The following is a 25,760-nucleotide window of genomic DNA, read 5'->3' as shown; positions in this document are numbered from 1 at the left end:
CGCTTAAGGATTCTACCAATAAACCGCAATCTAGAGTTCGCCTTACCCGTTACTTGTGTAATCTAATCATTCCATTTGAGATCATTTGGAATAGTCACACCCAGATACTTGACTGATGTTACCGCTTCCAAAGACTGATCGTTTATTTTGTACTCATACATTAATGGGGATTTTCGCCTTGTTATACGCAGTAGGTTACACTTACTAATGTTGAGAGATAACTGCCAGTCACTACACCACGCATTTATTTTCTGCAAATCCTCATTGATTTGTTCACAACATTCGTGTGATACTATATTCCTGTAGACTACAGCATCATCGGCAAACAGTCTAAGGCCGCTGTCAATACCATCAACTAGATCGTTTATGTAAATCGTAAAAAGCAGAGGACAGATTACGCTGCCCAGGGGCACACCTGAAGTTACTCTTGTTTGTGTTGAAGTGACCCCGTTCAGGACGACATACTGCTCCCTGTCTGTGAGAAAACTTTCTATCCAACCGCATATGTCATTGGATAGACCGTAAGCGCGCACTTTTTGTAGCAAGCGAAAGTGCGGAACTGAGTCGAAAGCCTTTCGAAAGTCGTGTAATATGGCATCAGCGTGGGAGCCGGTATCTAGAGCCTATTGTATATCTTGAACAAAGATGGCCAGCTGTGTCTCGCATGACCGCTGTTTCCTAAAACCGTGCTGCTTTCTGCAGATGAGCTTCTCAGAGTCTTCAAAAGTCATTATGTCTGAACACAAAATATGTTCCATGATTCTACAACAAATCGATGTCAGTGAAATTGACCGGTAATTATGTGCATCCGATTTTCTACCCTTTTTATAGATTGCTATGACCTGGGCCTTCTTCCAGTCCCGTGGAACTTTCCGCCGTTCCAGTGATCTCTGATAGATGATGGATGAGAATGGAGCTATATTTGTAGCATAGTCAACATAAAATCTTACGGGGATACCGTCTGGGCCAGATGCCTTTCTCGCGTATAAGGATCTTAACTGTTTTACAATCTCAGGTACACTAAACACCATGTCAGCCATCCTTTCGTTTGTTCGATAATTGAAAGGGGAAATGGTGCTGCAGTCCTCTATTGTAAACGAGTTTTTGAAAGCTAGGTTTAGAATTTTAATCCTTCTGTTTATCATCATCATTTAGATTACCAATACTGTCAGCAAGAGAAGGTATTGAATTATTTGTAGCGTTAATAGATTTTACGTACGACCAAAATTTTTTGGGTTTATTTTGAGAATCTGCAAATAAAATATTGCTTTCATATTCGTTAAAAGAGTCTCTCATTGTCTTTCTGACAGCTGCTTTCATTTCGCATAATTTCTGTTTGTCAGCGGGGCAGTGGCTACGTTTGAAACGAATGTGCAAAATTCTCTGGTTTCTCAGCAACTTCCTAATACGTTTGTTGTACCAAGGTGGATCCTTTCCCTCTCCTAGACTTTTGCTAAGCACGTACTTCTCTAGCACATGGTGGACAATACCTTTAACCTGTTAGGAAAGAGAAATGTCGGAAGTCTCTTAAAGAGATGGTGTGGACAACTTTGAGTCAGTACAGGCCAAATTGTGGTCGTAGAAGACGACAACAACGTCAACGACGATTTTACAGAGTAGTTTCACGTTTCTCTTGTAGACATTACTGTTACCAGCAAGAACTGAAACACACAAAGAATCATATCCCTCTTTATGTCAGCAGTGTAGGTTTCGCGTGGAGTGGGATATGGGGTGGCGTATATGATAGTATGGAAAGATACAACACCAACAGAATTCTCTTCATCAGTTAGTACGAGAAATAAATAATATTCTGCCCAGGAGTACTTCTGACTCAAAATGGGTCCAGCAAAATAATAAAAATAAAAAAAACTTATTCTAAAGAATCCAAATGTTCCTAAGAGGTTATCTTACTCGACCAGTTGAAATTATAAGCGGGCACCAAAAAAGAAAAAAAAAGAAAAAAAGAGGAAATGAGCGTATGTGGCATCGGTGGCCGGTAGGTACAGCCGGGGAATGGTTCAAATGGCTCTGAGCACTATGGGACTTGACTGCTGAGGTCATCAGTCCCGTAGAACTTAAAACTACTTGAACCTAACTGACCTAAGGACATCACACACATCCACGCCCGAGACAGGATTTGAAACTGCGACCGTAGCGGTCGCGAGGTTCCAGACTGTAGCGCCTAGAACCTCTCGGCCGCCAAGTGCAAGTCTTAGTGCAGTCGACGCCACATTGGGCGACTTGCGCACCGGTGATGATGAAATGATTATGAGGAAAACACAGCACGCAGTCCCCGAGCGGAGAAAATTTCCAACCCGGCCTCGAATCAAACCTGGACCAGCTTGCATGGGAAGTGAGCGCGTTAACACCCAGCTAAACAGGTGGACACCAGAAAAAAACAACAAATATCGCACTATTGGACAGCAAAAACTTTACAAGGGGGCACCGCGAAGCACAATGTACAGCTGAGAGGATCAGCTGACATAGAAAAGTGATCCATTCTACCAGCATCAGCCTCCACCAACTACAGTGCTAACAGACAACACAACTACACAGAGCTAAATGTTGTACAGACAAAGGAAAGCAGGACAACAACACAAAAGGCTTACGACTAGATACTATGATTGAATAATGACCTCCACATGATTGCAGTATTCATCACGCAATAAAATATCACTGTCTTATGGACCATGATCTCTCTGTAAGAAGCAAAGAATTCCACTTCATGCAGATTCCTCATGTTGGAAAGCACCAGCTCACTTGACTACATTTGAAACCAAACCACACAGTAACTTACTCTAGTAAAGCTTATGAGCTGCCCATTGACAGACATGGGCGACAAAACCACAACTTTTGGTGCTCTGCACACTGCTGCAGCAACTAAACTCTCCATCATTCCTTACATCTGGCTGTGTGATGCGTCTTCGTTAGAATACCGGGGAAAGACACCATCTACTCCCTAAGCAGACGATGTACACGCATAGCTGGGTTACGCCCTCCGTAGACCGCTGAGATTGTGCACACGTACTGCCCAGCACCACGGCGCTCAGCATTCCGGACTGCCATGCTCACCTGCTTGGACGTCAACGAACTGTCGCTCGTTCCATCACGCCTGTGGCACTTTCCGCGGCTAATTGTGGCCTATCCCTTGGCCAGTCACACTGCTATAACACAGGTCCACACGGCGCACTGCTGGAACCCTGACGCTGTTCCATGACTCGTGCACCACCAAGACAGCAGTCTCTGGTGCCGGCACAAGACGATGTCCTCTTCGGCTCCTTGCTGCTGTCAGAGCGCCGCCTGACTCCTTAGCCGGCAACCCCGACACAAATTTGATAAGTGCATGATCAAGTGCCTGGAGTCACCATACAAGTCATCAGCTACTGGTACATCGACCAGCGGTGCAGACCCAAGTGCTTCAACACTAGACGAAATCAGGGTGAAATCAAGTCCAGACGTTATGGAGTTGGGCGGTCACCCCTCACTACGGATGTCGGACGTCGTAGCCTGGACGGACTGGTAAAACAGGACAGGCGGCGAACTGTGGAGGAACTAACATCAGACTGTAATGCTGGGCAGAGTACAAGGGTGTCTGAACACACGGTGCACCGAACACTCCCCGAGATGTGACTTTGCAGCTGAGGACCCATGCACATGCCAGTTCGTACCATGACATCGGCATTGGACGTTGGCGCCGTGGCTGAGTGTTGTGTGGTTTGACGAATCCCGATAGCTTCTTCATCATGGTTGTGAGATGGCGTGAATATGTAATTTCCTAAGGGAACAGTTCCTTGACGCCTGTACTGCAGGACTGAGAAAAGCTGGTTGCGGCCCCATTATGCTCTGGGGAATATTCACGTGGGCATCCATAGCTCTAGTGGAGCTTGTCCAAGGCACCACAACGGCCGAGGAGCATTTTACACTTCTTGCATACCACGTAACCCCTTCATGACGATCGTGTTTCCCGATGCCGTGGCACTTTTAGACAAATTAATGCGCCATGTCACAAGCTCAGAACCGTGATGGAGTGGTTCGAGGCACACAGTGGCGAGTTCCAATCGATGTGCTGGCCCGCAGCTAGCCACATCTGAATCCGATTGAGGACATCTGGGATGTGATTGAACATGGTATAGAGTTCATCAACCTTCTCCCCAGAATTTACGGGAATTAGGTGATTTGTGTGTGCTGATGTGGTGCCAACTCATCCCAGCGACCTACCAGGACCTCATAGCGTCGGCACTGTTATCCATTCCAAAGGTGGTCATACTGGCTAGTAGGTAGGTGGTCATAATGTTCTGGCTGATCAGTGCAGACCACACTCAGTTCCCGAGTGTCATCGCAGTGCATCGGCGCGGTTATTTGTGTTTCGTTCTACAGAAGGTGCCCACTCACCTTGCGGCGAGTTCTTCTTCTGGAGTCCAGTGCACATGCGTTCCCTATTAAATGGTTCAAATGGCTCTAAGCACTATGGGACTTAACTTCTGAGGTCATCAGTCCCCTAGACTTCTGGTGTTCCCTGTTAAAGAGTAATGATGTTCCTCTACTGGAAAAGCTGTAGTAGAACCAGTTGCTCGATACGAATCCAGCGGTTGTGACAAACGTGATTTCAGTATCAGGTTGGCTGAGCGATTAATTGTAAGCGCGAGTAAAAAATTCAGTACGTTGTGACTTATTTGATACGAAGCCACCAAGCCCGTGCTAATCTTAAGTTATAGTTTCAAGTGCAATCACATTAGTAATAGTCAGCTTATGGTAGTTAATCAAACCCGTTACCAACAGTGTTAACAAACATATTGTCTGTGACAGAATACTCTCTCAAATACTACACAATTTGTCCACTAGAATATTCAGTTTGTCGCTCCGCGACGCGGATTTTGGTTATTAAAAAGCCACAATTTACATATTAAAATCGGAATTTCACGTGTTCGTCTCTTATACACGTTCGCATTCGGTAAAATTTTCACATCCATCCAGAGCTCCTTATATCGACATTTGAACACGATCAACTGAGATTCGAACTGAAGTTACATTTCACAAAACAAGTCTCTTAGGCCACAAAATGCACGCGAACGTACTATTCTCTGATCGGCTGATACACATCTTAACCAATCTAATATTAGTATGAAGCCGCACAATCCCGCGTCTTTTGAGCAATCACAACGTAATAGCTTTATGAACAATTTATCAACAGGACAAATTTATAAAATCCACAAATATCAAAATAACTCCCCGCTTAAATAACAAAATTATCTCAAAGTCTCCTCAGCTCCATATATCGGCTATTTGTCCTTTACAATTTCCTCTGATTATGATTCACTCTCTCAGTACACAGCTCTCACCCTGACGTATACACAGTTACTACAATTAACAATATTCATGTATTTAAAATTTTGCATTCACACCATCATTCACAGAAATAATTGAACAAATTAGCATGAATTAATTGAACTCGCAATAATCGCATTATACAGATTTAACATTTCTTGAGGGTAATTTAGTTCTGTCGTTACAACTACAAAATGCGTCTATTTTTCACCAGACGCGTTTCGCTTTATTGAGGTAAAGCATTATCAGTGGTATCTAAATTATTTACATTTTGATTTACTTTGAGATTTAAAAAACAGTTCATTAACAATATGTTGGTTTCTACTTAACGGTGATTTCCGCTTGATTTCTCACCTACATCGGGAATGGCCGGTTGCTAGTACATCCTCGATGTTTCCTTCTTTAGACACTGATAGTTGAACTCTAATTTTTAGGTGCTCTGCAGAACTATGCATTTTTTGCGTTTTACACAGCGCACATTTCGCACACCACTGTTTTCTGTCTGTTTTTATATTTCTGAGAATGTATTGTGGTTTGTATTTTGTAGTGCTGCCAACATCACATTATCTACCCAGCGAGACTCGACTTGACGACTGTTCAAACCTGATTGGATCACAGGGTCCCGGATTCGATTCCCGGCCGGGTTGGGGATTTTCTCTGCCCCGGGACTGTGTGTTTGTATTGTCCTCATCATTTCATCATCATGATCATAATTTGTGAGAGTGACTAGATCTGATTGTGAAAAGAAAATGGATTGTGTAAAACTTGGGACATCGTACGGGCACTGATGACCGCGCAGTTGAGCACCCCACAAAACAAACATCATCATCATCATGAAACCCGCTTCCGGCCATCCTGATTTAGGCTTTCTGTGTTTGCCCTAAATCGCTTCATGTAAATAACAGGCTGGCTCGTTTGAAAGGGCACGGCAGATTTTGTTCCCCAGCCTCCTCTAATGCGCTGGAACCGATGACCTCGCTCTCTGGTCCCCTGCCCCAAACCAACCAACATGACATTGCCACTATTTTGACTTTAGCCTATACTCTTTTTTTATTTAATTTAGTTTGTTGTATGTGTGTAATCCTATTTCATTATCTTGCTGGGTATTTATACACTGTGAAGGGGTAGTGGAGGAGTAGTGATGGAGGGTTTTTTTTTTTTAGTTGGGTAGGAAGAAACCATTATGAGTGGACGTAAGTGTATAGTAGTGTGATGAAGTGTGAGTTGGAGGAGAAGGTGAGGAGCAAGAAGTGAAATGAAATTGGGAGGAGATGTGGCGGGGGGTGAGGATGAAAAATGGAAAATGCTCCAGTATTTATATGGTCATTAAGCAACTGTTTATTTTGTGTTAATGCTTTGTGGGTGTGGAAATTTTCTTCTAAAGGTTGGAGATACCTTTCTTTACTGATTTGTATGATGTTCATATCTTTTTCAATATTGCATGTATATGGTGAAAAACAAGCACGCATTTTTTGTAGTTGCAACGACAGAACGAAAATATCCTCAAGAAGTGTAAAGCAACTACGAGCAATATAGCCACAGAAATGAACAATTTTAACTACTTGATAAGTTCGTAGTCCGTAAAATGCTGATGCCTTCTGGCCGCAGCGGAAACTACTTGCAGCTAGCTACTGGTGACATGAGACATGTATGAACCTTTCTGCGCGCTACTGCCCCTTACTTACGTAGGCGCGACCCAAGGCGCTACGCCTCACCCAAGAAAGCAAGAAGCAGCCTTGCTGATGCTCACACGTCACCAGACGCGTCCTCTGTCTCGACAACACCGAGTGACAGAGCAATGCTACCGCCGCCGGCTGAGTGGGAGGGAAGACAAAAGTGCCGCAAAATTCAATTTCACGGCACACGTCACAAGCCAGTGGTCGTTTTCGTGAAGATTCGTTACTTTTCCGAGGAACATGGTGCAATTGGCAAGACGCTAACTCGTCAGCGTCTCAAACCCTTGTCTGGGCATCCATATTTAAGTTTTTCATTGTTTGTCTAAAGGACGTAAACTGAACCACAAGGAATCGTTTTAGGACCTTTAATGAAAAGGCGCTTACTAGCGGTAGCAAGTAATTTAATGCCTTTTGTAGATACATGTTTGCAGTCGTAGAACACATTGTAAGTAGACTGTTGAGGTTTTTATGTTGGTAACGCCACGTAGCGCTCTGTATGAAAATCACTGGCTGTGCTGTGTGCAGTCTGAGGCTGGTCGACATTGTTGCAATAGTCGCTATTGTAGCGTTGGGCAGTTGGCAGTTAACAGCGCCTAGCGTTACGCAGTTGGAGGTGAGCCGCCAACAGTGGTGGATGTGGGGAGAGAGATGGCGGAGTTTTGAGAGCGGATGATCTGAACGTGTGTCCATCAGAGAAAGTATATATAAATATATATATATATATATATATATATATATATATATATATATATAACTTTTGAACACTATTAAGGTAAATACATTGTTTGTTCTTTATCAAAGTCTTTCATTTGCTAACTATGCCTATCAGTAGTTAGTCCCTTCAGTAGTTAGAATCTTTTATTTAGCTGGCAGTAGTGGCTATCGCTGTATTGCAGTAGTTCGAGTAACGAAGATTTTTGTGAGGTAAGTGATTCATGAAAGGTATAGGTTATTGTTAGTCGGGGCCATTCCTTTGCAGGGATTTTTGAAAGTCAAATTGCGTTGCGCTAAAAATATTGTGTGTCTATTTAGTGTTGATCAGAATAAGTGAAGAGAGTAATGTCTGAGTACGTTCAGTTTTGCTCAGCTGTTTGAAAAGCAAATAACGTAAGAGGTTTATCAGCACAGTCATTCATTAATTTTTCTAAGGGGACGTTTCAACATGGAAATCGCAGGGCAGCAGTAACGTAGCACGCCGGCAGTGGAGCCGAAGCAAAATAATATAACTCATGGGAGTAACTTGCGTTTTCTTTTTCCAGTATTTTTCACATTTTTATGACCACCTGCTTGGTGTCGTAGCAGAAATCCCGCGCTACCTGAATTCGACAAGTCCTCTGTAGGTTTACGAAGGTACGTGCTACCATATACCTGCATACAGGACACACAGCTCTCGGTAATTACGGGCCGGTGATTTGTGGGCGCGATGCTGGTCACCAACAGCCTTCCAGATGTATTCCATCGATTTTAGATGTAAATTTGATTGCCAAGACTCCTGTGTGAGTAAACTATAATGCACTGTCGTTGCAGCAAGATACTGGCTGAGTTAGCCTGCTGGAAGATGCAATCACCGTTGCTGTCGGGAAAGACATCAAGCATGAAAAGATGCAAGTGGTCCACAATAATATTCATATGGACCAAAGTTGTGATGGTGCCTTCGATTATTAGGTGGTTTTTTAAAATAAAATTTTTATTCAATTCATTGCATTATTCATATAACCCACTACCTAACTACATTAGTGGGTCTTAATGCTGATAAGTACAATGCAGCTTTATTATTCTACACCACAGGTAATTCTATTATTATTATTATTATTATTATTATTCTAGTCTTACCGCTATGGGGTTCTAAGCTACTTAATCTAAGTCTAAGGAACTACATGCTACTTGAAGCGTTACAGGTGTGCCAGTGCTACTATAAACCTACTAGGTGTTGGCCCGGCCCACTGAGCTAATCCCAGTGGGCGTGCCCCTGGCACTGGGCTGGCCTTGACTTTGTGTCGCTGCAGTCTATTCTAGGTGTTATCCTATCTTCTACATCTAATCTAACTACATATGTCATAGTCGGTGTGCGTTCAATTCCGGTGTTTGTGTGCCCCCCTCCCTCCTGGTCCAGGGTAAGGCGGATTCCAGCCGTGAGGCGGCTGGCCAAGTCCCTGCCCGGCGGTACAGGAAGGGTACACGAGGTCTAAATCGGTGAAGGTATTTGCCCGTTACTGATGATTGTCCCTTAAAAAGTTCTTGAGTACTTTCTTTGATATTTCGTCAGTAAGTGTATTTAGGGTATTGAAGGTGTTTTCGTGCCTTAATATGTGGTACGTGTCATTGTTCGGTTGCTGTTGTCGTAGATCATGGGCTACATCATCGAAGAGGTGGCACTCATACACCACATGTTCTGGGGTACCTTGCGCAGCACCACAGTCACACGCTGGTGTAGCCTGCTTCCCAAACCGACATAGATATGTCGGGTATGGTCCATGTCCAGTAAGAAAGTGCAGCATTCCTCTCGTGGGTGCCTTCGATTATTAGGACAGGTTCCACGGAAGCCCGGGTGAATGAGTCCTCCATCTCCAGTCCCCACAGAATAATACTGCCCCTACCAGTCATTGTGGCGCGGTATATCCATTTGGCGTATCTGTACACAACCACCGATTTGGAGTAACAAGAAACGTGATGTATCCGACGAGGTGACATGTTTCCGTCGAAACACGAGCCAATCTCGATAACGCTGTGTCCTCTGCTGTGGAGTAACATAACGAACAGTGTGCACTGAATGGCGTGCTCCAAAAAACTAGTATCTTCACCAGTATTGTACCCTGTCAACAAATCTTCACAGATTGCCACCTATCTTGCTTTACAGAGAGGGTAAGCCTCCGATCTCCACGTTCTGTGATGAGGCGTGGACTTCCCACACCTTACCGTCTTTCAGCCACGCTCCACAAATGCTCACGGCAGTAGCACGCGAACAGACGATCAACAGCTTCGCCTTTCTGTATGTTCATCGCTGTGATAGATAGTCTGTGGGACTTAGGCTGTTTGCCGGCCGAAGTGGCCGTGCGGTTAAAGGCGCGTCAGTTTGGAACCGCGTGAGCGCTACGGTCGCAGGTTCGAATCCTGCCTCGGGCATGGATGTTTGTGATGTCCTTAGGTTAGTTAGGTTTAACTAGTTCTAAGTTCTAGGGGACTAATGACCTCAGCAGTTGAGTCCCATAGTGCTCAGAGCCATTTGAACCATTTTTGAACTTAGGCTGTTCACTTACGTAATAACATGAAACAACTGCAGCCATCGTTTTGATGTTATTTTATAATATGGCAACCAGTTCGGCGACTCCGTACACCATTTTCAGGCCTTAGCTGATGTTGAGGGGGTGAGTTGCGATCGTATATACGATCCCATCAGTGGCCAACTTCTGTGAGCAGGCTTCAGTAGAATACTGTAACAGCAGTGGTGTATCTGCAGACATGTGGTGTCTTGGGTACCGAATCTGACTACCATATAATAAAATGACACCAAAACGACGGCTGTAGGTGCTTCATTTTATTACGTAAAAGCTTCACCGTTTCTGATATTCTCGGCCATAGGCACCGATTACAATAATTTTCCTTTTGTAAAAATCTCTAATGTCAGTATACTTCGCCATTTTATGCCCGTATCATGGCTAGAATACTTGCCCATTTGTCTCTTCTCTGCTTCTGTACTTACCTTACTGCGTCATGTACCCACAACTCCTCCAGGAGATATTCGATCTCGCAGTGGGCAGTGCTTATCATATTTCACCTTCCAATGTATAAATCTGTAGCGTCTTTCAATTTCTATCACTGTGTAGTGCGGCTCGCTGGATCACTGCATCAGTGCCAGAGTTAAAACTCTAAAGGATTGGGATTCGATCGTAGTCTCGCGATGTGAGGTCAAAGTTCGTAAGCACTAAATAAGGGAGACCAGATATTAGATCGAGACGGGACAGCAGTTTACCTAATTGATAGAGTCCCATACTTAATTACTTAAAGTATAGTAAACTAGACATCAATAGGGACCTTGCTGAAGAATTTTATAACAAAAGAGACCTCATTGTACCAGCTAAGGACAGGATTTGTCATAGAGATAGTAGACCGCTTCGAGATTCTAACAGACATGTGTACAGTGTTCTTCAGTGGTATGAGCCTCCTCTCCTTTTGCAGGTTTGGGCTAAGATCAGACGTCTCTATCGATACCAGACACCTGCAGCTCTATCTGGTGTTACCTTGGATGGCACTGTCTACACTGACCCAGACACTGTCGCCAAACATTTTGTTCTGCACTATGCTCGACCCTCTGTGAATAATAATTATCAACCTACCTTTTGTTTCTTAAAACAGCGGTAGGAGCGAAAGCAATTATCTTTTACTACCCAAGACCTGGAGCCACATAATGCTCCATTCAGTGAGTGGGAATTCGCTAGTATCCTAGCCCACTGCCCCTCATACAGCCCCAGGGCCAGGGTGCCTATTCTGTATCTTTCTGCCATTGTGCCGATCGTTTCGGTACTCCAGAGCACCGAACGGTCTAGTACTCGAATTAGAGCCCCTGCATTATTCAGTATGCATTTCGGAAGCGATACCGTTCGGGTCACGCAAGCCAGATCCGCGCATGCGCACTGCAGCGCGCACAGTGCCAAGAACACCAAGCGGCTAGCAGACGACACAGACGCGCTATTGTTCAAAGTACCAAAAACTGCGTTTACGTTGCCATGACGCATGACGGCGCATTCCATCGAGCTGACGTGCCCGCCTTCATCGCTCTTGCCTCCTCCTTAACAGTATCAGGCGCAGCATATCCATTTCCGTGAATCTCAGCTGAAATGCATAGAAATTTTTACAGTTACCCTGACAGCGTATTTCCATGCATGCATAATAACGATAGCGTATTTGACTGTATTCTGCAGATTGTCGTAAATGCCGCATTGTGTCATCTTATTCTCATTCACACTGACATCGTGTTTTGAATTTTACGTTTCGGGAAATGAATTAGGAATAATGTGTAGTACCACATTGTACTAATACAGCTATAAAACACACGAAAATTTGATTCTGAGAGTTTCAAAGAAAAAGAAGATAAAAGAATGTGGTTATAGCTCGTTGCTAGAGATCCAAATGATTAAGTAGCCCACTTCCCTACATGGTAAGTCAACGATTTGGGTCTTAAAAACAAAATTGAAAAAACGAATTTTCGAGAGCTCCTGCAGTTCGTCGAAGTTTATAACATGCATCTCATGAATGAAAATGTTTCATAAATGTTGCTACAGTTCTAAAAATATTACGGTGGAGATCTTTCATCTCTGTCTACTGTTGTTCAGGATTCGACCGCAGATAAATAGTTGTGACAAGCAAGATTATGAAGATGACTGCTGCCAGTCACATTCCCAGTAACTTAGGTTGTGCTCTTAGATTCCTGTCTAACCGCATACTCGGAAATCCCTACATATTCGGAAAAAAATGTGAATTATTTCTGACATGAAAAAATATAAAGGTCACTGTCGGTTGTTTCACTCACAGCAATTTCATCTGCAGCAATTTCATATTTCGCTTTTTAAACACACAGAAATCACGAAATCATTACTGAGGAAGTGCGCTCTTACATGTAAGTAATAACGAATATTGCAGAAAAATCCTAACTTCCACGAATAACAATGTCTCAGAACGTGTTGCATATATGAAGAGGAAAAAAAATTTTTTGCACCCATTCGTGTGCGAACCCGTGTCCTTTTGTATCGCATTCCCACGCGCTAACCACTTTTTTTTATTGGCCACGGCTAACAATGCATACATAGGACTCAATTCTTGTACTATTGGGAAGAGGAAGGTAGGCTGACGTCGTTGCCAAACGGTTATGCGTAAGTCATAAATGCATGATAGTTTTGAAGGTTTCCAATATCAGGCTTCACAAAATTGCTTTCCATTGTTACTTGAAAGTCGTAAACACGTTACAATAATTGCTAACTAAACCATTTGTGGGAAAAGTACACAAAGTCACTAATAACGTCAGTTCACACTCATGTAATATACGTAAACAGAGCTGATGTCTTGATATTTAATGATCTTTAAAATCTTATTTGCATAAAAGTAACACGTATGTTGAGAGAATATTGACCAAAAACGTCCTTTTTTTGATATAATCATTCACAGTAACAACCTAACCTAACCATATTTCTCACAAAGGCAAATACTCTATTATGAACTCACTTTCCAACCAGATGCGTCCTCAGGCCATTCTTTAGTAACCCAATCATTAAATCCAAAGCTAAAACCGCTAAATATGTTTAAAATAACAAATTATAGGTGTACATAAACCATAGCTCACCTATCGACAGAGCCACACCGAAATCCAAAACCTATCGGTACAATTGTAAAATCAGTGGGAGGACCGTTCGGTAACAGGTCTAAAAAGCTTACTGAAAAGGATATTTCGATAAAGAACCGAAAATGACGTCACTACCGAGACTAACCTTCTACACCGATCGGTATGAACGATACAGAATAGGGCCCCTGACCGCATCCACAACCGAATGATCAAGCACCTGTCAGTCGATTGTCAGCGTCATATTCGCTGTCATCTTTAACTGCACCTGGAGCGAGGGCGAGTTCCCATCACAATGTTGAGAAAGCATCACTGTCCCAGTACTGAAACTGTGTAAGCACCCTTTAGAGATGGACAGCTATCGACCAATAAGCCTCACCTACATTCTGTGTAAGTTGCTTGAACGTTGTGTTGACTGCGTCTCACGGTCCCCTGGCTCCATGCCAGTGTGGTTTTCGCCAACACCGTTCAACTACTGATAACGTGGTTTACCTGGAGCCTGCCATACGAACAGCTGTTGTCCAAAGTCCACATTTTATAGTCCTCTTCTACGTTCTGCAAAAGGCGTATGACACCACATAGGTACATCACAACCTTGCTACCTTACACGAGCGTGGTCTCCAAGGTCCGCTCTTGATTTTCATGTAGAACCCCCTGTATGTTCCGGATTCGAGTTGGTGCTTCCCACAGTCCACCCCATACCCAGGGCTCTATACTGAATGTGTCTAGCAGCAGCTTTGGGACAGTTAGTATCGACCTCCTTCTACGCTGACGACTTTTGTCTCTATTGTTACTCCTCTGATGTGGGTGTCGCTGAACGTCGACTGCAGGGCGCTGTACGAAGGGCGCAGGCATGGGCCCTCACCCATCGATTTTCCGCTGTGCTTCTGTCGACGTGTAACCTTTCATCCGCAACTAGAACTTGCCACGACTACCACCTACTCAATGTGGTGGTGACTTATCGCTTTTTAGGGCTGGTCTTAGATTCTCGATTGACATCGATTCCCCATCTTCACCAGCTTAAGCGAAAGTACTGGCTGCACTTCAATACACTTCGCTGCCTGAGTAACACCAGCTGGGGTGCAGATCGCACTACCCTTCTGCAGCTTTTTAAAGCTCTGACACAATCCCGCCTTAATTATGGGAGTCACGGATATGGTTTGGCATCGCCTTCAACATTGTGGGTGCTGGACCCGGTATACCACTGCGGCGTTCGATTTGCGACAGGAACCTTTAGAAGTAATCGTGTGAGCAGATTACTCATGGAGGCTGGGACCTCTCTACTGTGGATCAGGTGCAAACAACAGCTTGTCAATTGTACTACGTTCACAGCTTACCTAAGCATCCAAACCATCGTCCCCCCTTTCCAAACACGGTGTTCTATCTCCGCAGTAGTGGCCACGATCAAGAACTACGTTAGAAATCCGCTAGAAATCTACCCTACCCTCTTTACCCACTTCTGTGCACTTCCATGGTGCATTCCTTCATTCGTTTTGACCTATCAGAAGGCCTGAAAATCTCGGTTCATCCAGAGCCCCTTCGCCGCCAATTTTTCTCAAGCCCTGGGCGCATCCGAGGGCTTAGAAGTAGTCTACACTGAAGGTCTTTTGAGCTGTGCTTATACTCATGCGGGATGCACCTAACTTGGTTCAAATGGCTCTGACCACTATGGGACTTAATATCTGAAGTCATCAGTCCCCTAGATCTTAGAATTACTTAAGCCTAACTAACCTAAGGACACCGCACACATCCATGACCGAGGCAGGATTCGAACCTGCGACCGTAGCGGTCGCGCGGTTCCAGACTGAAGCGCCTAGAACCGCTTGGTCACAACGGCCGGCTTGCACTGAACTGCTCTCCTTGACAGATGGCTGTACTATTTTCACTGCACAGATGGTAGCATTCTCTCTTGCTCTTCAGCGAATCTGTTCCTGCACTGGCGGGCTCCTCTCTTATCTGCAGCGACTCCTTGAGCAATTTTCAAGCCCTCGCCCAGTGTTACCCTCACCCTTCATTGGTCATTGCTGTCCAGGATTCCTTGTATCCCCTTGAACAGCATGGACGCTCAGAGACCTTCGTCTGGACCATAGGCCACGTCGGGATCCCAGGGAATGAACTCGCTGACAGGCTGACCAAACTGGCTGCAAGTAAGCGGACTCTTGAGATTAATATTGCGGGAAAAGGCCTCCGATCTGTATTACACTGTCACGTTTTAGGTGCCTGGAATACAGCATGGCTCTCTCTCACTTCACCAAACAAACTACAGATGATAAAGGAGACTACAAATCAGTGGAGGTCGCCCATGCAGGCCTCTCATATGGACTCTACGGTCCTTCGCCAGCTCATGGTCATCTCCTCCATTGCAAGGACCCACCCGACTCTCATTGTGGCTCCCGTTTGACGATGGTCCACATTTTACTGGACTGTCCCAACCTAGCCGCCCTGCAGTGGGCTCTTAATCTCCCTGACTCACTACCCCTGGTATTAGGAGCTAATACTCCAGCATCTGACTTAGTTTTATGTTTTATTCGTGAAGTGGGCTTTTAACACTCTCTACAAGGGATGGCCGCCAGCCCATTGAGGGCTTGGCAGAACACTCTGCTGCCTCCTTTGCCCAGACCGCAGTTGACTGTGCTTGTTGGTCAGCCTGGTCCTCACCTACCTACACTTCTCTTCCTCTCCTCCCAGCCCTCTCCCCCCATGTTGTTTGTTAGAATTGTTCATCTTTTTTGTCTCTGGAGGGGGTTGAGGGATGTATGCCCCTCATTGCACCCTGTTTTTAGGGGCTTACAGTTGCTCCCTAGATGGGACACTTTGCTTGCATTTCTTCCTTTCTTCGTTTGGTCCCTTATCTCAGCTTCACTGACATTGGTAAACCTTGGGGTTTTCTTCCAATGAGTTTTGTGCGGTAGTCTATCTCTGATTTATAATCATATATACCTTGAGCTGTGGTGGCTTCGTGAGGGCGCGTGTTAATCCTACTGGCGTCACTTGTGCGCACGTTCCATCGACTCTGAACCTCGTCGTATCATCTTTGCTGCGTTATGTGTTTCCTCTGGGGCAGTGTGGTGTATCTGACACGGAGTGCCCGAGTACTCTGCGTCCTGGGGACTGCAACAACTTAACGCAGTTGACCGTTGGGCTATGGGGGCACGCGTTGCCCTGCAGCGTCGATTGTTGCTACAGGCTGGTTTAGCGGGCAAGGAGCGGACTTCGTCTCTTGCAGCCTGGTTATGAGGTGCATCAGTCAGTTGTTGTGTACTAAATACGCCAAGACGTACTGAACAACTTGTTAGCAGCTACGGGTAGCTGGGCAGTATTGTCCAGTGTCCAACTGGAGTCATGAAGCTTCTGGCTTCCTTGGCATTTGTTTGAAATTATTTATGAGGATGATCTGGCCAGAAATCCAGTTTCTTTATGCCATTCAGTTCAGTGACAGCTTGGGACCTGTGTGTGGAGGTTTCTGTATGGGCAAAGGTAGTATTTTGCAGTGTTAATCTTGCACTTGAAATCATGGTCTGTTGTTGTTGATACTACTGCCCTTTTTAGGGAGATTATTGGATTTAACCTGTAACTGAAGTTGTGTGCACTCAGCCTAAAGGTACGCAGATGTGGGTGGGTCATGTGCGTGTGCGTGCTTGTATTCACACACTCCTTTACTCGATACTGAGGAGTCCTTCAAGCTATAGTTGTACAGTGTAACCTGCCAACTGTCATTTGCTGCATATCCCAATTACAATGTCTATTATCCCGCAAGAGGCCACAGTAAAGGTATATCTTGACTTTTAAAATCTTCTTTTCAATGACCTTGTACATTTCTTCTTGTTATATTTGGAAGATTAATTTGTGATTTTATGAGGGGGCCGCTCCCATACTGAAGTTTTGTTCTTTTAAGTGTTACTGATACGTGGTTTTTACTGACATAAGGAGAACGTGGAAGGGAGGACCCTCCAATATAACTTTCTTTTCACACAATCTTTTTATTTAACAGTATATAAACTGTGTTTCACAGATAATGGAAGCATTTAACGACAAAATTTTCTTTAACAGAATGAATAAATTGGCAAAATTCTTTTGACCTTACACCTTAAGTTGAATGAGCTTTTAATCTTTGCAACAGAAATCTGAAGTGCTGTATTTCAAAACAGCAAACAATTTGACAATGATTACAAAACGGCCCGCCCGTTATCGGGTGGAACAGTGGTGTTTACCACCGCGCGGGGCACTGTCTCATTAAATGCCCTTCTGCAACACATCAAAACTATACAAGCACCATTGATAACAAGAGTGATTCAGTTACTCAAAACAGATGACTTAACTTTTAATTTGAAAGTTGTATGTCGAAAGGTTCATGGTTAAGATGTGCAGCTGTGCTTAAAGGTTAAACAGGTTAGCAAACAGTATGACAATAATAAGGCTTACTTCAAAGCAACCAACCTCTTAATTTCACTCGGCAGCCAAGGTGCGACGGGATCCCGACCCGTCACTTCTGACAATTTTATTTTGACTAACGCCCTGGTGACAGTTACCTGTTAATATTTTCGAAGTTAAACTGATTGTAAGTTATTAAGACCGCTGTGAAGGAACGTCTTAAAACATTATTTGGGAACACTTATTACAAGAGAACTCCTCGGCAGAGCCCCAAGATCCAGCTAAAATATACTGATAATGACTCGGTTTTTCAAACACAGAAACGAACAGCTGAGTTCAACAGGTTGTTCAGATTACAACTAATGACTGAGAAATGCAATTACAATCAAAGAATTGAACCTCTTTTTTTTTTTTTAAAGGCAACCTGTGCATTACTACAATTGTTCTGGCTATATTTACCACCGAGAGCTGATTAATTAGAACATTAGTGATCGGGTATAAACCAAAAAGGAAAGCAAATATAATAGCCGGACAAATTTTCGATCGACAACTAGTGTCTTAATACGAAGCTACTGCATATATTTACGACCAAAGAGGCGACCGAGTAAAACTCTGAGCTTCGGGTACAAACCAGAAAATAGTAAGGACGGCAGGTAGACAATGAAACAAATCACCACGAGGATTACCGAATGTTACTCCCCTTTATCAGCAAGCAGTTGCATGGATCCACAGTGCGTGGCAGCGGTTACTGAGTGGTGTCGATGAAAGCCAGGTAGGAGAGGGCAGCCAGGCCACGAGCGGTCGTCCGACACAAATGTTGCCAACCAACCGACGGGATGTCGGCCTGCTGATTGTAGTCGATGCTGACCCCGGTGAAGTACTCCGGCATCTTCGCTCTGCGCAGGCCCTCCTTGCGCAGCTCGTGGCTTCGGCCGCTCGGACCTCGTGACCACCTCCTGTCGCGACGCTACTGCCAACGAACCCCGTATATATATCGGCAAGCAAAGACCTTCTAAGAACACAACCCACAGATACCAACTCTTCCTCATAGATATTGCGAATGGGGCTGCAAGAGGGGCAGTCGAAACTACACGTGAGCCAGTAGCACCAGACAGAACAGTCTACTAACTCAATAGCGCCACGGCTCAGTTACTGTGTATGTTATTCATTTTTATCATACTTGTTTTGCTGCTTGTTGCCTGGCATATGTTGACAGCCTAGCATGAGCAGCTGTCAACGCGTTGCTGTTCTGTTGGTCCAGCGCAGGGACACCTTTTCCTTCCGCTTCTGCGGCCTTCCCGTCATAGCACAAGGTCTAAGCGTACGCAGGTCACACACGGTTTGGCAGATCTCTCGCTCCAGCGTCACGTTAAGTAGTTTGTCGTTATTCTTTTGGTATCGTGCTACGGCAGGTTGTTGCCGAATTAGTAAGTAACTGACTCATGTTTCTGTTGCTGTAAGGCCCTTGTGGGCGTATGATGAGAGGCTTTGGGCAAACTGAAGACTGAGCTTCTTATTTTCTTTAAAAAATGAAGGATTTAATTGTCATTATAATTTTAATTGTGTTTTAGGAGCCCAGTAGTTTATTTAAGTACTTAACGTGATTTATGTGAAGCAGGTTTGTGGGCGGTCAGTGAAGTACTACTGTTGGTTCGGTTTTACATGTGGGTAGCCTTTCGGCAGCTTGGCCGTATCTTGTCTGTATCAGAGGAGAGTAACCAGTGGAGATGTATGCATTTTAATGTTTTTTATTTAACGTTTGCTAAAGTTATATTCAAGGCCTGTTGTGGGATTAGCCACAGTCTGATCTAGTTGTGGGACAGATCGCTGCCGTAGGTTTATTTCATTAATGATTTGTATGCAGTCTGGCCATCGTAGTGCTGCACAGTTGACGTTTTTTATTGTTTATAAATTTATGTATGCCAAAGGCCTTGCCGCAACGGTAATACCGGTTCCCGTCAGATCACCCAAGTTAGGCGCTGTCGGGCTGGGCTAGCACTTGGATGGGTGACCATCCGGTGTGCCGAGCGCTGTTGGCAAGCAGGGTGCAGTCAGCACTTGTGAGTCAATCTGAGGAGCTACTTGATAGAGAAGTAGCGGCTCCGGTTTCGGAAACTGACATACTGCGGGGATAGCGATGTGTTGACCACATGCCCCGCCATATACGCATCCAGTGACGCCCATGGGCTGAGAGTGACACGGCGCCCGATCGGTACCGTTGTGCCTTCATGGCCTGTTCTGGAGGAGTTTTTAGTTTTTTTAAATTTATGTATAATGCAAGTGTCCTTTTATAATGTGAATTTGATTTAAAAATCGTAACTATTTGTTTGTGTTTCGCAAGAATCTTAGTATCTGTCAGTTGGCTCATAATAGAATTACTGTTTAAGAAAACTATTTGTGTGGGAATGATAAATGACGCACCAACTTGGGCCACCCTTCCACGCATTTTCCTTAAATTGATCCCGATCCTTGTTTTTGGTTTCAGACCTGTCTGTTAGAGGACAAAGGGACTGATGACCTAGTAGTTAGCGCCCTTCAAGCATGCAACCAACAAACCAGACACTGAAAAAGTGTTTTTATTTGTAACTTGTCACTTCTTTCATTTAATAATGTGAAAAACCACAGGTTTCGTGGCAAATCGGAATCCACGCAACACTGTAGGTTCCTATAAAACTAGTGGCATAAGTCAGTTCAAAGGTAGGAGGGAGGCAATGGCATATGAGCTAAAATGGGAGCACGCCTAATGAAGCTGTGTGATGTCCAGACCAACCTTCATGTTAAGTACAGATAACCTTTTAGATGATTACGACCATTCCAAAAACAGACTAAGCCTCGAACCATGTTATAAAAAATGAATAAAGAAGTCAACTGGGGAAGATTTATTCCCTCAAATAATCATCTTTACCAGACTGTGTGGAGAAAGAGACTATGGACGATAGATGTTTATTGTGACGTACTAAAAGAAGGTCACTCTGAACCGAAATTACGCGTCAAAAAAATTCCAACAATATTCTCATTCGAGTATGCACTGTGACTTTATTACTACTTGCCTCAATGTTCTTTTGCTACGGAGAAATACAGTAGAAAATGTATGGGTAATTCTAATTGAAAGGATTTGTTCACTAGTGGCTGTTAATTGTCTCACTGAACTGGTAGATTGATACAACTGTGAGAGAACGATATGCAAATAACAAACATTTGCCATTACTACGAGAATAAAGCGATTACCAGATGCATATATTCGCCCTCTTTCTCACCACTTCCGTTCAGAGTAATCATGTTCCCATTCACAATCAAGGTATCGAATTCAGAGCCCAGTTGAATATATATTCAGACGCTTTGAGATCAAACGTAATTCGGTGGATCAGTCCCCTTTGATACCGAAGTAAATTCAATTTACAACCAGACCTGAGTCAATATCTCCGAATTGAAAATGCGAGTGCAGAGGCAATGTAGTTTAAGAATTTCGCAGTACAAAGGCAGCGTCGTTGAAATGGATGGTTAACTGGCTGCTCTGTAAATTATCAGAGCGCTAGCTACAGTTCTCATCGTTTCGAACGCTGAAACTACTGTCGAATGCGTGCCGTTTCGTAATGGGAAAATACGTTCCATTAAACAAATCTATGACTTTTATGGTTGAAGGCTCTCAAATTTCACTCGGGCAATTCTATACAATAATATGTACTGATTAAAGAGTAAATTCGTGATGTCACTGGAGCTGCAAGTTTTTGCCAAAACTTAAAACATATTTCTGTATTATAGCCGGCCAGTTTCGGTGATGGACGCCATTTCCAAATAGCATCAAGAAACTACGAAATACTGCCTTGCAGAATCTATGTTAGTGTGATGTAGTTTTACAAGGCACACACACTGAGATCTCCAGATGATCCGTGCTAGCCATGAACTATTAAAGTATGTGTGTAATATGTATGAAAACACACACAACATTGGTGTAATATTCTAAAATATTTATTACTTATTTCACAAACCAGTTTTCAACTGTTACGACTTAATCAGGAACAAAGATAAGTATGTCGTGTGGTGAAATTTTGTCGAATCAATGTTTTTAAACTAGAGAATCTACAGAATATCTCCATTTTCTGAGATGCAAATGTTAATTTTACATTTAGGAATAAAACAAAAGGGATTATTTCAGTATAAATGCGATGTAATTTTATTTAACTAAGATAAAATGTGTGATACATTAACTAATGAACTATATACAAATTCAACTGTTCATAGAAGAAAATAAACTGATCAATAAACTTAGGTGACATGTTCCAAATGTGTGCCTGAACACGATAATATTACCTTTAATGGGTCCCAATTACAAACAGGTAAGATACAATAGAGAGATTAAACAGGTAAGTGAAGCAGCTGTGACGCAGAACGTCATTTTTCTTAACACAACAAGAGAAACTATGGCTACTGAAATAAAGGGAAATGGGACATGCGAGCAAGGGGCGTAATTTACGACATGGCCTGGATGGGACTATGAGTAGTATCCGCAGTTAGCAGAGACGTGCACGTATGTAATATTATTCTGTTTGATTCAGTCATGTGACTTTCAGATGCTCTGTTCTTTATATCGATTTCACACTCACTGCTATTCTCAGTAACGCCCTTCGCCTATCAAATACCTATCACAGTTTCGCAAAAACAATGCCGTGACTAATACGTTCAGCACCTCTGCTAGCTGTAGGCAACAACGTTTCCTCTGCTTTTCTGCCGTAAGACTACGACAGAAATCCATGTTTTATCAAAATGGTTAATAACGTTTTACCAGTTACGGCCGGTGTCGCTTCCCTCTCACCGTATCCTACCTGTTTCCTTTTACCAGACAGAGAACCAGTAATTTTGCAGTGTTGTCAACGGGAACCCAGAATTTCTAACTACTACTTACATATCAGATTATTATTTTTTTCTTTTTTTAATCGTTACGTCGCTTTCTTGTCTGTTTGTCCATTCTCTAAAAATTTTGCCATTTATTTCCAACTAATTCCCCATTGAGAGACTTGAAATTTACGACTCAAAAACAATGCAATTTCAATTCGCGTTCCAGACTGGTGTGTGGCGGAGGGCACTTTGTCTTACTTTCTATCTGTCTGTTCCGTAAAATTCTTGGAATTTGTTTTAAATTAATTTCTGTTGAGCCAGAGACTTGAAAGTTTCAACAGAGCTCATAACTGGATGACATCACAATATTAAATCGATTTCTTGTCTGGTGCGTGGCAGAGGGTACTTCAACTAACACGGCCGTTTCCCCCTTTTCCTGTTCCACTCGCGATTGCTGGTCAGCCTCCGTCTGAGCTCGAATCTTTCTCACTGTTTCCTTCACGGTCTTTTCGCAAGATTTGCATAGGAGAAGGCAATACATTTGTTGATTCAGGCGAAGACAAACGGAAATAATCATGTAATTTAACACACTCCTCCGTTACAACCTCATGAGAAACGTTTTAAATCTATTGAAAAAGTCACACACACAAGAGCGAAGAATGGAAAATTATTATTTAAATAAAATCTTTTTGATATAACACGTTTTTAAAATAGACTGAGAAGCCTAAAATAATTTCTCTTAGCCCCATATAGATTCCTTATGGCATAAAAATAGTCATAGCAGATAAAAATCTGCACTTCTGAATTTTTGATTGTTGTGACAGTACTTGTAAAATTTGAAACGAAGAGCGAGAAGTGCACGAAATAGATAACACGAAATAGTGTAGAGAGTAGCTGTAACTGAGTAAAATCAGGTAACAGTTCATTTCATTTGCATTGAAATGAATCTGTTAGTGACTTAACGTTTCTCGTTGTAAATTTTACAAGTAGTGCAAAAAAATTCACAGGCAAAAATTTTCAGGTGTTATCTGCTTGGCGTTAGGAATTTGTATGGGGCTAGGAGAAGTTATTTACGCTTTTTAGTCCGTGTTTTATTAAAAAGCTTCTATTTTAAGTATTATTTAAATATCGTCTGGTGGATTCTCCCTGCTATTTCTTAGTCTTCAGCAAGCAAATCAGTTCCTGAAGCGGGCGCATCCGTCTCTATTCGAATTACACAGGAAAATGACAAAATTATTAAACTCAGTGTGAACGTGACTGGCATTACTGCAATACCTTTATCACTACTAGCCATTAAAATTTTGACACCTGGAAGGATAGAACGAAACGAAATATTATAAAGCATATACTACACTACTGGCCATTAAAATTGCTACACCAAGAAGAAATGCAGATGATAAACGGGCATTCATTGGACAAATATATTATACTAGAACTGACATGTGATTACATTTTCACGCAATTTGGGTACATAGATCCTGAGAAACAGTACCGAGAACAACCACCTCTGGCCCTAATAACGGCCTTGATACGCCTGGAGATTGAGTCAAACAGAGCTTGGATGGCGTGTACAGATACAGCTGCCCATGCAGCTTCAACTCGATACCACAGGTCATCAAGAGTAGTGACTGGAGTATTGTGACGAGCCAGTTGCTCAGCCACCATTAACCAGACGTTTTCAATTGGTGGGAGATCTGGAGAATGTGCTGGCGAGGGCAGCAGTAGAACATTTTCTGTATCCAGAAAGGCCCGTACAGGACCTGCAACATGCGGTCGTGCATTATCCTGCTGAAATGTAGGGTTTCGCAGGGATAGAATGAAGGGTAGAGCCACGGGTCGTAACACATCTGAAATGTAAAGTCCACTGTTCAAAGTGCCGTCAATGCGAACAAGAGGTGACCGAGACGTGTAACCAATGGCACCCCATACCTACACACTGGGTGATACGCCAGTATGGCGATGACGAATACACGCTTCCAATGTGCGTTCACCGCGGTGTCGCCCAACACGGATGCGAACATCATGGTGCTGTGAACAGAACCTGGATACATCCGAAAAAATGACGTTTTGCCATTCGTGCACCCAGGTTCGTCGTTGAGTACACCAACGCAGGCGCTCCTGTCTGTGATGCAGCGTCAAGGGTAACCGCAGCCATGGTCTCCGAGCTGACAGTCCATGCTGCTGCAAACGTCGTCGACCTGTTCGTGCTGATGGTTGTTGTCTTGCAAACGTCTCCATCTGTTGACTCAGGGATCGAGACTTGGCTGCACGATCCGTTACAGCCATGCGGATATGATGCCTGTCATCTCGACTGCTAGTAATACGAGGCCGTTGGGATCCAGCACGGCGTTCCGTAGTACCCTCCTGAGCTCACCGATTCCATATTCTGCTAACAGTCATTGGATGTCGACCAACGCGAGCAGCAATGTCCCGAAACGATAAACCGCAATCGCGATAGGCTACAGTCCGACCTTTATCAAAGTCGGGACGTGATTGTACGCATTTCTCCTCATTACACGAGCCATCACAAAACGTTTCACCAGGCAACGGCGGTCAACTGCTGTTTGTGTGTGAGAAATCGGTTGGAAACTTTCCTCATGTCAGCACGTTGTAGGTGTCGCCACCGGCGCCAACCTTGTGTGAATGTTCTGAAAAGCTAATCATTTGCATATCACAGCATCTTCTTGCTGTCGGTCAAATTTCGCGTCTGTGGCACGTCTTCTTCGTGGTGTAGCATTTTTAATGGCCAGTAGTGTATATAGTAGCAACGACGACTCTAACCCAGTGTGGATGACACATGGCTACACCATTCCATGTTCCTTAAACTGTATACCAGATTTCTTCAGTCATAGCAACAGACTAATGATTGCATGCCACTGTGTTCAGAACCCACAGGCAGATAATTTTGAATGAATGTGAGATCTGGAGAATGACTGGTCAGTAAACAGTCGAACACACTACGTATCGCGGTAGAACAGGTGAGTAAAACCAATATGAAGTCAATTGTTATTGGGCCAGAGATAGAGTTGTCTTAACGCAGTGATACGAGAAACTGGGTAGATGACATTGAAGAATTTCCCGCAGACGCGGAAATGAAGGAAGTGTCACACCTACCAGGAGGAAAAATTCCAGTGAAGAAAGACAAGGAAATGAGGGACGAGACGTCATCTCGTCCACTACATGGAAAACGTTAGGCTTCGTCGACAGTGGGGCAAACGACT

The sequence above is a fragment of the Schistocerca serialis genome, chromosome 2 (assembly GCF_023864345.2).
Source record: "Schistocerca serialis cubense isolate TAMUIC-IGC-003099 chromosome 2, iqSchSeri2.2, whole genome shotgun sequence".
In the NCBI taxonomy this organism is placed as follows: Eukaryota; Metazoa; Arthropoda; class Insecta; order Orthoptera; family Acrididae; genus Schistocerca; species Schistocerca serialis.
The sequence above is the reverse complement of the archived record's forward strand: the minus strand, read 5'-3'. Positions refer to the sequence as shown.